We start from the raw sequence: 9880 nt of genomic DNA, 5'->3' as shown, positions 1-9880 counted from the left end.
CTGAGGCAGGAGAATCGCTTGGGCCCGGAAGTGAGCAGAGATCATGCCACTGTACTCCAGCCTGGGTGACAGCTCAATTCTCCAAAAAAAAAAAAAAAAAAAAGAAAAAAATAGGAGACTCCACAGCAAACACTTCCAAGTCATGGGCAAAGGTCTGGAGGCTAAATAGGAGAAGAGATTTTTTTCTTTTCCTTATTTAGTCTCTCCTCAGAACACAAATTGGGAGCTTGAAGAAAGAAATAGTGTAATGGTTACAGATGCAGATGCTGGCATCTGATGGGCTGGGTTGAATCCTGGCCACATCACTCACCAGCAGTGAATACCCGAGTGAGTTCCTTAACTCTCCAGTGCTTTATTTCCTCATAATGTTTACATAAATGAGATGACTTATGTATCACACTTCACCCAGTGTTTGGTATCTAGTAAGTGTATGCTATTAATAATAATTGAATCATTGTTACTATTCATATCCTAGTTCACATGGAGCTTGGCAACAATGAAATCTAAGGTTGTGTGAGTTATATCTGTTTTTTTTGTTTTTTTGTGTGTTTTTTTGCCATCCTTTAAGTTACCTCAGAACCCCTAAAAGCAAAGATTACTAAAATGTGTGTCCTGGCCCCACCCCAATAACAAAATATAGGAAAGGAGCTGTGGAACATCCTTTGGCACTCAAATTAAGATCTTAGTTTTCCAGCCTGGCCAACATGGTAAAACCCTGTCTCTATTAAAAATACAAAAATTTGGCCAGGCGCGGTGGCTCACACCTGTAATCCCAGCATTTCAGGAGGCCGAGGTGGGCGGATCAGGAGGTCAGGAGATCCAGACCATCCTGGCTAACACGGTGAAACCCCGTCTCTACTAAAAATACAAAAAATTAGCTGGGCTAGGTGGCAGGTGCCTGGAGTCCCAGCTACTTGGGAGGCTGAGGCAGGAGAATGGCATGAACCCGGGAGGCGGAACTTGCAGTGAGCTGAAATCGAGCCACTGCACTCCAGCCTGGGAGACAGCGAGACTCCATCTCAAAAAAAAAACAAACAAAAATTAGCCGGGCGTGGTAGCGCGCACCTGTAGTCCCAGCTACTTGGGAGGCTGAGGGAGAATCGCTTGAACCTGGGAGGCAGAGGTTGAAGTAAGCCAAGATCACGCCACTGCACTCCAGCCGGGTTGACAGAGTGAGACTCTGTCTCGAGTAGGGGCGGGGTAGGGGAAGAATTATCTTAGTTGTGCCGGGTGCGGTGGCTCACGCCTATAATCCCAGCACTTTGGGAGGCTGAGGCGGGCAGATCACTTGAGGTCAGGAGTTCAAGACCAGCCTGGCCAACAGGGTGAAACCTCGTCTCTACTAAAAACACAAAAAATTAGCTGGGTGTGGTGGTGCGCACCTGTAATCCAGCTACTCGGGAGGCTGAGGCAGGAGAATCACTTGAACTCCAGAGGCAGAAAGTTACAGTGAGCAACGATCATGCCACTGAACTCCAGCCTGGGCTACAGAGCGACATTCTGTCTCAAAAAAACAAACAAACAAAAAAAAAACCAAAAAAAAAACAACAGAGATCTTAGATGTTGGCTAGGCACACTGGCTTACACTTGTAATCCCAGCACTTTGGGAGGCCAAGGAGGAAGGATTGCTTGAGGCTGGGAGTTCAAGACCAGCCTGCGTAACATGACAAGACCCATCTCTATAAAAAAAATTGAAAAATTAGCCAGGTGTGGTGGCACGTACCTGTGGTCCCAGCTACTCAGGAGACTGAGGTGGGAGGATAACCTGAGCCCAGGAGTTTGAGGCTGCAGTGAGCTATGATCATACCACTGCACATACATACATACATACTTACATTAGTTGTTGACACAGAGGCTTAGTGATACCAATGAGCTAAGAACGAATGAAAACTGATCAGTCAGTCCTTGGAAATCCTGGCCTCTGAGGACTCATGGCAGATAGCTCCAGCTGAAGGCCTCAGTGAAAAAGCAGTTATGACCAAAGCCTTGCTAAGAATACTACACGGGGAGCCGAGATCACGCCACTGCACTCCAGCCTGGACAACAGAGTGAGACCCTGTCTTAAAAAAAACAAACAAATACTGCATGAGGTTTCTACTTCCTTCAGAAAGCCTATACAAAGTTTCGGAAAATTTCAGACACAATAAACCTGGTTAAGGAAGCGGGTGTCCATATGCATGCAAGTGAATGCAGGTACACGCATTCACACACACAAACACATAGACACACACTCCTGCATGAGGGCCCAGCATAGGAAAAGATTGATGGGATTTCATTTGTAAATTGGATGGAGGGAGAATGAAGGAGCTTATTCAACGTGCAGTTTTACTAGGCATTAAAGGAGGGTGAGGAATGCAATGGTGTGGCTGAATAAGAATCATGAGCTAGAACAATTCCAGGTGGGCCCTCTGCTTTGAAAGCACTTCTTAACCAGGCAGGTGGGTTTTAATAATAAGCTACCCAGCAGGCCAGCCAGGTCCCCAGCATGAAGCATCAGGTGGCAAGCAGGTGGGGATTAGAATGAGGTGTGGTTGGCAGAACAAAAAGGAATAACAAGAAACCTCCTTCTTATTTTTCAGCTGAGGTACAGAGAGGAAAAGTGACCTGCCCATGGTTACATGCAAGTGAGAGGCAGAACTGGGACTAGAATTAGGACTAGAACTTCAGTCAGCTTCTTTCTTTTGCAGAACAAAGATCCCTGGGAACCATCAGGTCAATTAATATCAACTGATTCTTTTTTTTTTTTTTTTTTTTAAAAAAAGTTTTGCTCTTGTTGCCCAGGCTGGAGTGCAATGGTGTGATCTCAGCTCACTACAATCTCTGCCTCCCAGGTTCAAGTGATTCTCCTGCCTCAGCCTGCCAAGTAACTGGGATTACAGGCACCCGCCACCATGCCCGGCTAATTTTTTGTATTTTTAGTAGAGTCGGGTTTTCACCATGTTGGCCAGACTGGTCTCAAACTCCTGACCTCAGGTGATCCGCCTGCCTCGGCCTCCCAAAGTGCTGGGATTATAGGTGTGAGCCACCATGCCTAACTGATTCATTATTTTATTCAGTATTTTTAAATCAATCATTCTCATTTATCACAAATTCATGTATTCAACAAATGTTACTGAAGGCCCACTATATCCCAAGCTCTGTGCAGGGATCCGGGACAACCAACTCAGACCAGACCTGATTCAGACCCATAGGTGAGGCACACTCTGTTATAGACCGAATGTTTGAGCCCCCTACCCCAATTGATATGTTGAAATCTTAACCTCCAATGTGATGGTATAGGGAGGTGGGGGCTTGTCGAAAGTAATTAGGTTATGAGGGTGGAGTCCTCAAGAGTAGAATTAGTGCCCTTATAAAAGAGAGCCCACCTGGCTGGGCACGGTGGCTCACACCTGTAATCTCAGCACTTTGGGAGGCTGAGGCAGGTGGATTGCTTGAGGTCGGGGTTCAAGACCAGCCTGACCAACATGGTGAAACTCCATCTCTATGAAAAATACAAAAATTACCCAGGCATTGTGGTGGGCACCTGTAATCCCAGCTACTTGGGAGGCTAAAGCAGGAGAATCACTTGAACCCTGGAGGCAGAGGCGGCAGTGAGCTGAGATTGTGCCATTGCATTATAGCCTGGGTGACACAGCGAGACTCTGTCTCAAAAATAAATAAGTAAATAAAAATGAAAGAGAGCCCAGAGAGCTCTTTCACTCTCTTTCTGCTATGTGAGGATACAAGAAGTTGGCAGTCTGCAACCTGGAAGACAGCCTTCACCAGACCCTCTTCCTGGACCTGGATCTCAGACTTCCAGCCTCCAGAACTGTAAGGAATAAATGTCTGTTTGTTGTTTACAAATCATCCAGTCTGTGGTACTTTGGTATAGCAGCCTGAACTAAGACATGCTTATAAACATACAAGATGACTGGAAAATTATTTTCCTGTTGGTCTAAGAACTCCTCTTGGGAAAGGAATTGTCTTGTTTGGAATAACACCTTCTTAAGGTCTTGGGTAGAAGGAGAGGCCAAGAACAGAAAGTGCCCTGGAACTACTTTACATGAGAAAAGCTTTTGAAGAGGTTTGTTGCTTCAGAGAGTGAGGGAAGACCAGAGAAATGGGGAGACTGGAACTGCACCAGGAAAGGGCAACAGGGAGACACCACATGACCAAAGAGTCAAAGAGGACTGGGGAGGGCCAGCCTGATGCCTAGAGATTTAAAGGATTTGCTGGGTGTGCTGTGCTCTTCAGTAAAGTCTCTGTACTCATAAATACTGTGTATGAGCAGGTTTTGCCTGGAAAGCAGTGAAGGAGCTGAATCTCCCATCTGTGTTATAAGGTAAGAACACAGACCACAACTGAGGAAGTAGGGAGTCCAGGAGAAAAGAGGTGATGTGAAAACGTATGCCTCTGAGACTCTGCAGAAATACAAGGGAAAGCCTTGGCTTCCACAGGCTGTCAAATTGAGACTAAATGGTTGGGCAAAGTCAGTTTTATTTAGATTTGAAGAATCTTGGAGGGCTTAGCTGTCACTGGGGTTACAATTATAAATTCTGAAAAGAAACCCGCACAAAATGCTTTGGGAAAATTTCATAGATCATTTGAACTGGGTCATGCAGGATTTGTCATAGGATAGGAGGAGCCTGTCATACAATAAAGGAAAAGGGCATTTGGAGCCGGGGGCGGTGGCTCACGCCTGTAATCCCAGCACTTTGGGAGGCCGAGGCGCGTGGATTATGTGACAAGGAACGGAGGGCTTCTGTTGGTCTTGGAAGTGGATACTACAGCTCCAGTGGAGCCTTCAGTTGACTATAGCCCCTGATGTCATCTTGGCTGCAACCTCAAGAGACACCCTGAGCCAGAACCACCCAGTTAAGCCACTCTAATTCCTGACCACAGAAACTCTGAAATAATAAATGTTTCTAGGTTGCTAAGTTTTGGGTAACTTGTTATGCAGCAATAAATAGCTAGGATGGCATATAAATGCAATACTACTCTTTTTTTTTTTTTTTTTTGAGACGGAGTCTTGCTCTGTCGCCCAGGCTGGAGTGCAGTGGCCGGCTCTCAGCTCACTGCAAGCTCCGCCTCCCGGGTTCACGCCATTCTCCTGCCTCAGCCTCCCGAGTAGCTGGGACTACAGGCGCCCACCACTTCGCCCAGCTAGTTTTTTGCATTTTTTAGTAGAGACGGGGTTTCATTGTGTTAGCCAGGATGGTCTCGATCTCCTGACCTCGTGATCCACCCGTCTCGGCCTCCCAAAGTGCTGGGATTACAGGCTTGAGCCACCGCGCCCGGCAATGCTACTCATTTTTAATTTTAAACTTGGAACTGGACTGTTTCTTTCTCTTTTTTCCTTTTTTGAGACAGGGGCTCACTCTCTTGCCAAGGCTGGAATGCAGTGGCGCACGATCACAGCTCACTACAGCCTCTATCTCCCAGGCTTAAACAATGCCCCCACCTCAGCCTCCCCAGTAGCTGGAACTACAGGCATGTACCATCATGCCTGGCTAATTTTAAATTTTATTTTATTTTAGTAGAGAAGTTTTTGCTATTTTGGCCAGACTGGTGTCATACTCCTGAGCTCAAGTGATCTTCCCACCTCAGCCTCCCAAAATGCTGGGATTACAGGCATGAGCCACCACACCGGGCCCATTTCTTTGAGTTTAATTACCCTCCAAGTGACATTATAAACAATCACCCCAAAGTCTAAAAACATATAACTTATTCAACTAATCATAATCTTGAAGACCCTATAAAACTGACATCGGCCCCTTTCTGCAGTTTCTCCCCATGTCTCAAATATACTCATTGCAGAAAAGGGCCAATGTCAGTTTTATAGGGGTCTTCAAGCTGAAAAATCTGAGCAGATTGTTGAAGTGTTTCATAAACCATCTGATCTGGCCTCTTTTTTTTCTGTGAAATCAGTCCATTCTACTCCAGTTCCTGGCCATTGCTGGTGACTGGAAAGCTTTCCTGACCACAAGTTTCTCTGAAAGGGAGAGTGTCCAGATTTTGATGATCTCACAATCTACCACCACTCTGTGGGTTCTGATTGTCTAGAGACTTGTTTTCATTCTTAATTCTTTTTTTTTTTGAGAAGGAGTTTTGCTTTCACCCAGGCTGGAGTCCAGTGGCACGATCTTGGCTCACTGCAACCTCTGCCTTCCGGTTTCAAGCAATTTTCCCGTCTCAGCCTCCTAAGTAGCTGGGATTACAGGTGCCCACCACCACGTCTGGCTAATTTTGTATTTTAGTAGAGAGGGGTTTTGCCATGTTGGCCAGGCTGGTCTCGAACTCCTGACCTTGTGATCCACCCGCCTCAGCCTCCCAAAGTGCTAGGATTACAGGTGTGAGCCACCGCACGCAGCCAATTCTTTTATTTTTTAAAGCTGAACCAAAGAGGCATGGTGGCACATGACATGCCTGTAGTCCCAGCTACTGGGGATAAGCAGAGACTCAAGTAGGAGAAACTGGGTTGGAATCCTGTTTTAGACATTCATGCCATTCAACAAACATAGAGCATATCTGTTGTGTCAGCTGCTATGTGGGTTGCTGCTACTACAATAATGAATAAAACAGAAAAGGTCCCTGTCCTCATGGAGTGACTAACTAGTGAGATAATTAGATAATCACACACGTAGTATAATTGCATCCAGCTGACAGGTGCCCAGGGTAGGATAAGGGGAGGTTGGGGAAGGTTGTCTTGGGGAAGCAGTGCTTGCTATAAGAGCTAAAGGATGAAGAGCTAACTAGCCTAAAGGGAGAAGGAAGAACATTACAGAGGGAAGGTCGTGTATAAAGGGCAGTGACAGGAGGGAACATGGCATGTACCAAAGGCTGAAAGCAGGTCATTGTGCCTAGAGTGGCAAAGGTGGAAGAGGAAGGCATGAATGTGAGAGACAACTAGGAGGTTAATAGACAGGACCTGGCAAGAGCAGTGAGAAATACTTTTGCTGGAAGAAGAGGCAACCTGACCAACTGTGGCTTAAACACCTAAGGGTGGTGTGGGCATGTGTGAACCGGACCCAATAGTACCTTAGTTTTTTTTTTTGGACAAAGATAGAAATTGACCCTTCTGGTCTTAAAGCTGGAAAGTTATATTTATCTGAGTTCCTTCCTCAGGAAATGACCTTCAGGTCTCTCAAAAAAAAAAGTATCAAAGAACTGAAACTCAACAGATCACAGCATCCAGACAATGAGATGCCAAGCCCCTCATTCATCATGATTGCTTCCTTATTCCTCCCTAGTTCCTTTTTTTTTTTTTTTTTTTTTAATACATTATTACATTCCTTCCCTGCTATATAAACCTAGTTTCAGTCAGTCAGGGACCCAAGTTTGAGATTTATCTCCCATCTGTTTCTCTGCAGCACCTGATTAAAGCCTTATTCCTTGGCAATAATTATCTCAGTGATTGGCTTTCTGTGAAGCAAGCAACAGGAACTAGATCGGAACCCCTGGTGTTTTGGTAACATGTGTGTGTGTGTTTGGTAACACGTGTGTGTGTTTGGTAACACGTGTGTGTGTGTGTGTTCTCACATAGTAAGTCTGGAGGTAGAGGGATTTGTTTATTAGCTCAGTGATGTCAGGGTCAGCATGAGGCAGTTTTTCCTTACAGCTGAGTCTAGCTTTATGCCTCATGTTCAAGTCTAAAGCAGAAAGAATGAGAAAGGGGGTACAATTCATGACAACTGTCTCTACCATTTTTTGTTAGAACTCAGAAAATTCACTAGAAATGAAGTTAGGGAAAAAAACCCTAGAAAAATAAGATTCCTGTTTATTGTTGGATAACATTGTTTCACACATATATCAAACAGGTTGAAAAAATAAGATTTGTTGCTTTTGCATTTATTTATTTTTGAGACAGAGTCTTACTCTGTCACCCAGGCTGCAGTGCAATGATCTCTGCTCACTGCAACCTCTGCCTCCTGAGTTCAAGCAATTCTCATGCCTCAGCCTCCCCTGTAGCTGGGATTACAGGCACCCGCCACCATGCCTGGCTAATTTTTGTATTTTCAGTAGAAACGGCTTTTCACCATGTTGGCTAGGCTGGTCTCAAACCCCTGACCTCAGGTGATCTACCTGCCTAGGCCTACCAAAGTGCTGGGATCATAGCATGAGCCACCATGCCTGGCCTGTTTTTGCTTTTTTTGAGACAGTCTCACTCTGTCGCCCAGGCTGGAGTACACTGGTGTGATCTCGGCTCACTGCAACCTCTGCCTCCCAGGTTCCAGCAGTTCTCCTGCCTCAGCCTCCTGAGTAGCTGGGACTATAGGTCCCGCCACCATGCCCGACTAATTTTTGTATTTTTAGTAGAGATGGAGGTTCACCATCTTGCCCAGGCTGGTCTTAAACTCCTGACCTCAGGTGATGCACCCACCTAAGCCTCTCAAAGTGCTGGGCTTACAGCCATGAACCACCTCACCTGATCTATTTTTGCATTTTTTTATGCATTTGTTTGTTTTTCTTCCTCCTTTGAGATTCTAATGAAGGTCACACTACAAGTAAAGTCAGAAGTTGGGTGAAGAACACTCTGAAAGCTGTTTTGGTCATCCAAGATTGTTAAAAATGCCTGACCTCTAAAAATATGTACAAAGATATAAAGTAGAAACAAAAAATATAGACCAATTTTCCTTTTAAAAAATGCTTTTGGCTGGGTGTGGTGGCTCACGCCTGTAATCCCAGCACTTTGGGAAGGCCAAGGCAGGTGGATCATGAGGTCAGGAGTTCAAGACTAGCCTGGCCAACATGGTGAAACCCCATCTCTCCTAAAAATACAAAAATTAGCCGAGTGTGGTGGCATGCGCCTGTAACCCCAGCTACTTGGGAGGCTGAGGCAGAGAATTGCTTAAACCCAGGAGGCAGAGGCTGCAGAGAGCCGAGATCGTGCCACTACACTCAGGCAATAGAGTGAGACTCCATCTCCAAGAAAAAAAAAATGCTTTGAAGAAAAAATGCAAGGCCTTGGAAGTTTTGGTTCTTTTTTCCTCTCCTGTTACAGATTCACATTACAGTTTTGGATGGGTGGTAGAAAGTGCATGTCACCTTCGGTGGCACTGTCTGCAGTGGGTGGGCCTCTCTACTGGTAGGTGACCACCTTTAGATACTGAGACAGCAAGTATGAGTAGCCTTCTTTTAACTTTTCCTTTTTTGCTGTCTGGTCATCCTCATTGGTCTTCTGCTTCTCGGTGTCAAGATCATCTTCATCATCATTTTCAGCTGCCCATTTGACCGTAGCTATTACAGGAAAGTAATCGATTGTAAGGATGGAAGGAGGTTGGAGTGATGTGAGGAAGGGGCCAAGGAATACAGGCAACTTCTAAAAGCTGAAAAAGGCAAGAAAAACCATCTCCCTGCAGAGCCTCTGGAAGCAACCGATCCAAGTGACACCTTGACTTTAGCCCAGTGAGACTGATTTTAAATTTCTGGTTTACAGAACTGTAAGAGAATAAATTTGTGTTGTTTTAAGCTACTAAGTTTATGGTAATTTGTTACAGCAGAAATAGAAAATTAATGTAAAGTGCCTTTAAAACATCTAAGTAGCTGGGCATGGTGGCACACAACTGTAATCCCAATACTTTGGGAGGCTAAGGCAGGAATATCACTTGAGCCCAGGAGTTTGAGACCAGCAAGGACAACATAGGGAGATGCCATCTCTACACACACACACACACACACACACACACACACACACACGTTGCCACATCCCTGTGGTCCCAGTTACTCAAGAGGCTGAGGTGGGGAGGACTGCTTGAGCCCAGGAGGTCAAGGTGGCAGTGATCTGTGTTTGCACTATTGCCCTCCAACCTGGGCCACAGAATGAGACCCTGTCTCTCAAAAACAAAACGAAAACATCTACGTGAGGTCAGGTAGCCAACTGGAGATCAGGGTCTGGAAGTGA

This window comes from Rhinopithecus bieti, unplaced genomic scaffold (assembly GCF_001698545.2).
Source record: "Rhinopithecus bieti isolate Rb0 unplaced genomic scaffold, ASM169854v2 scaffold_23868, whole genome shotgun sequence".
Taxonomy (NCBI): domain Eukaryota; kingdom Metazoa; phylum Chordata; class Mammalia; order Primates; family Cercopithecidae; genus Rhinopithecus; species Rhinopithecus bieti.
Note: the sequence above shows the minus strand (reverse complement) of the source record.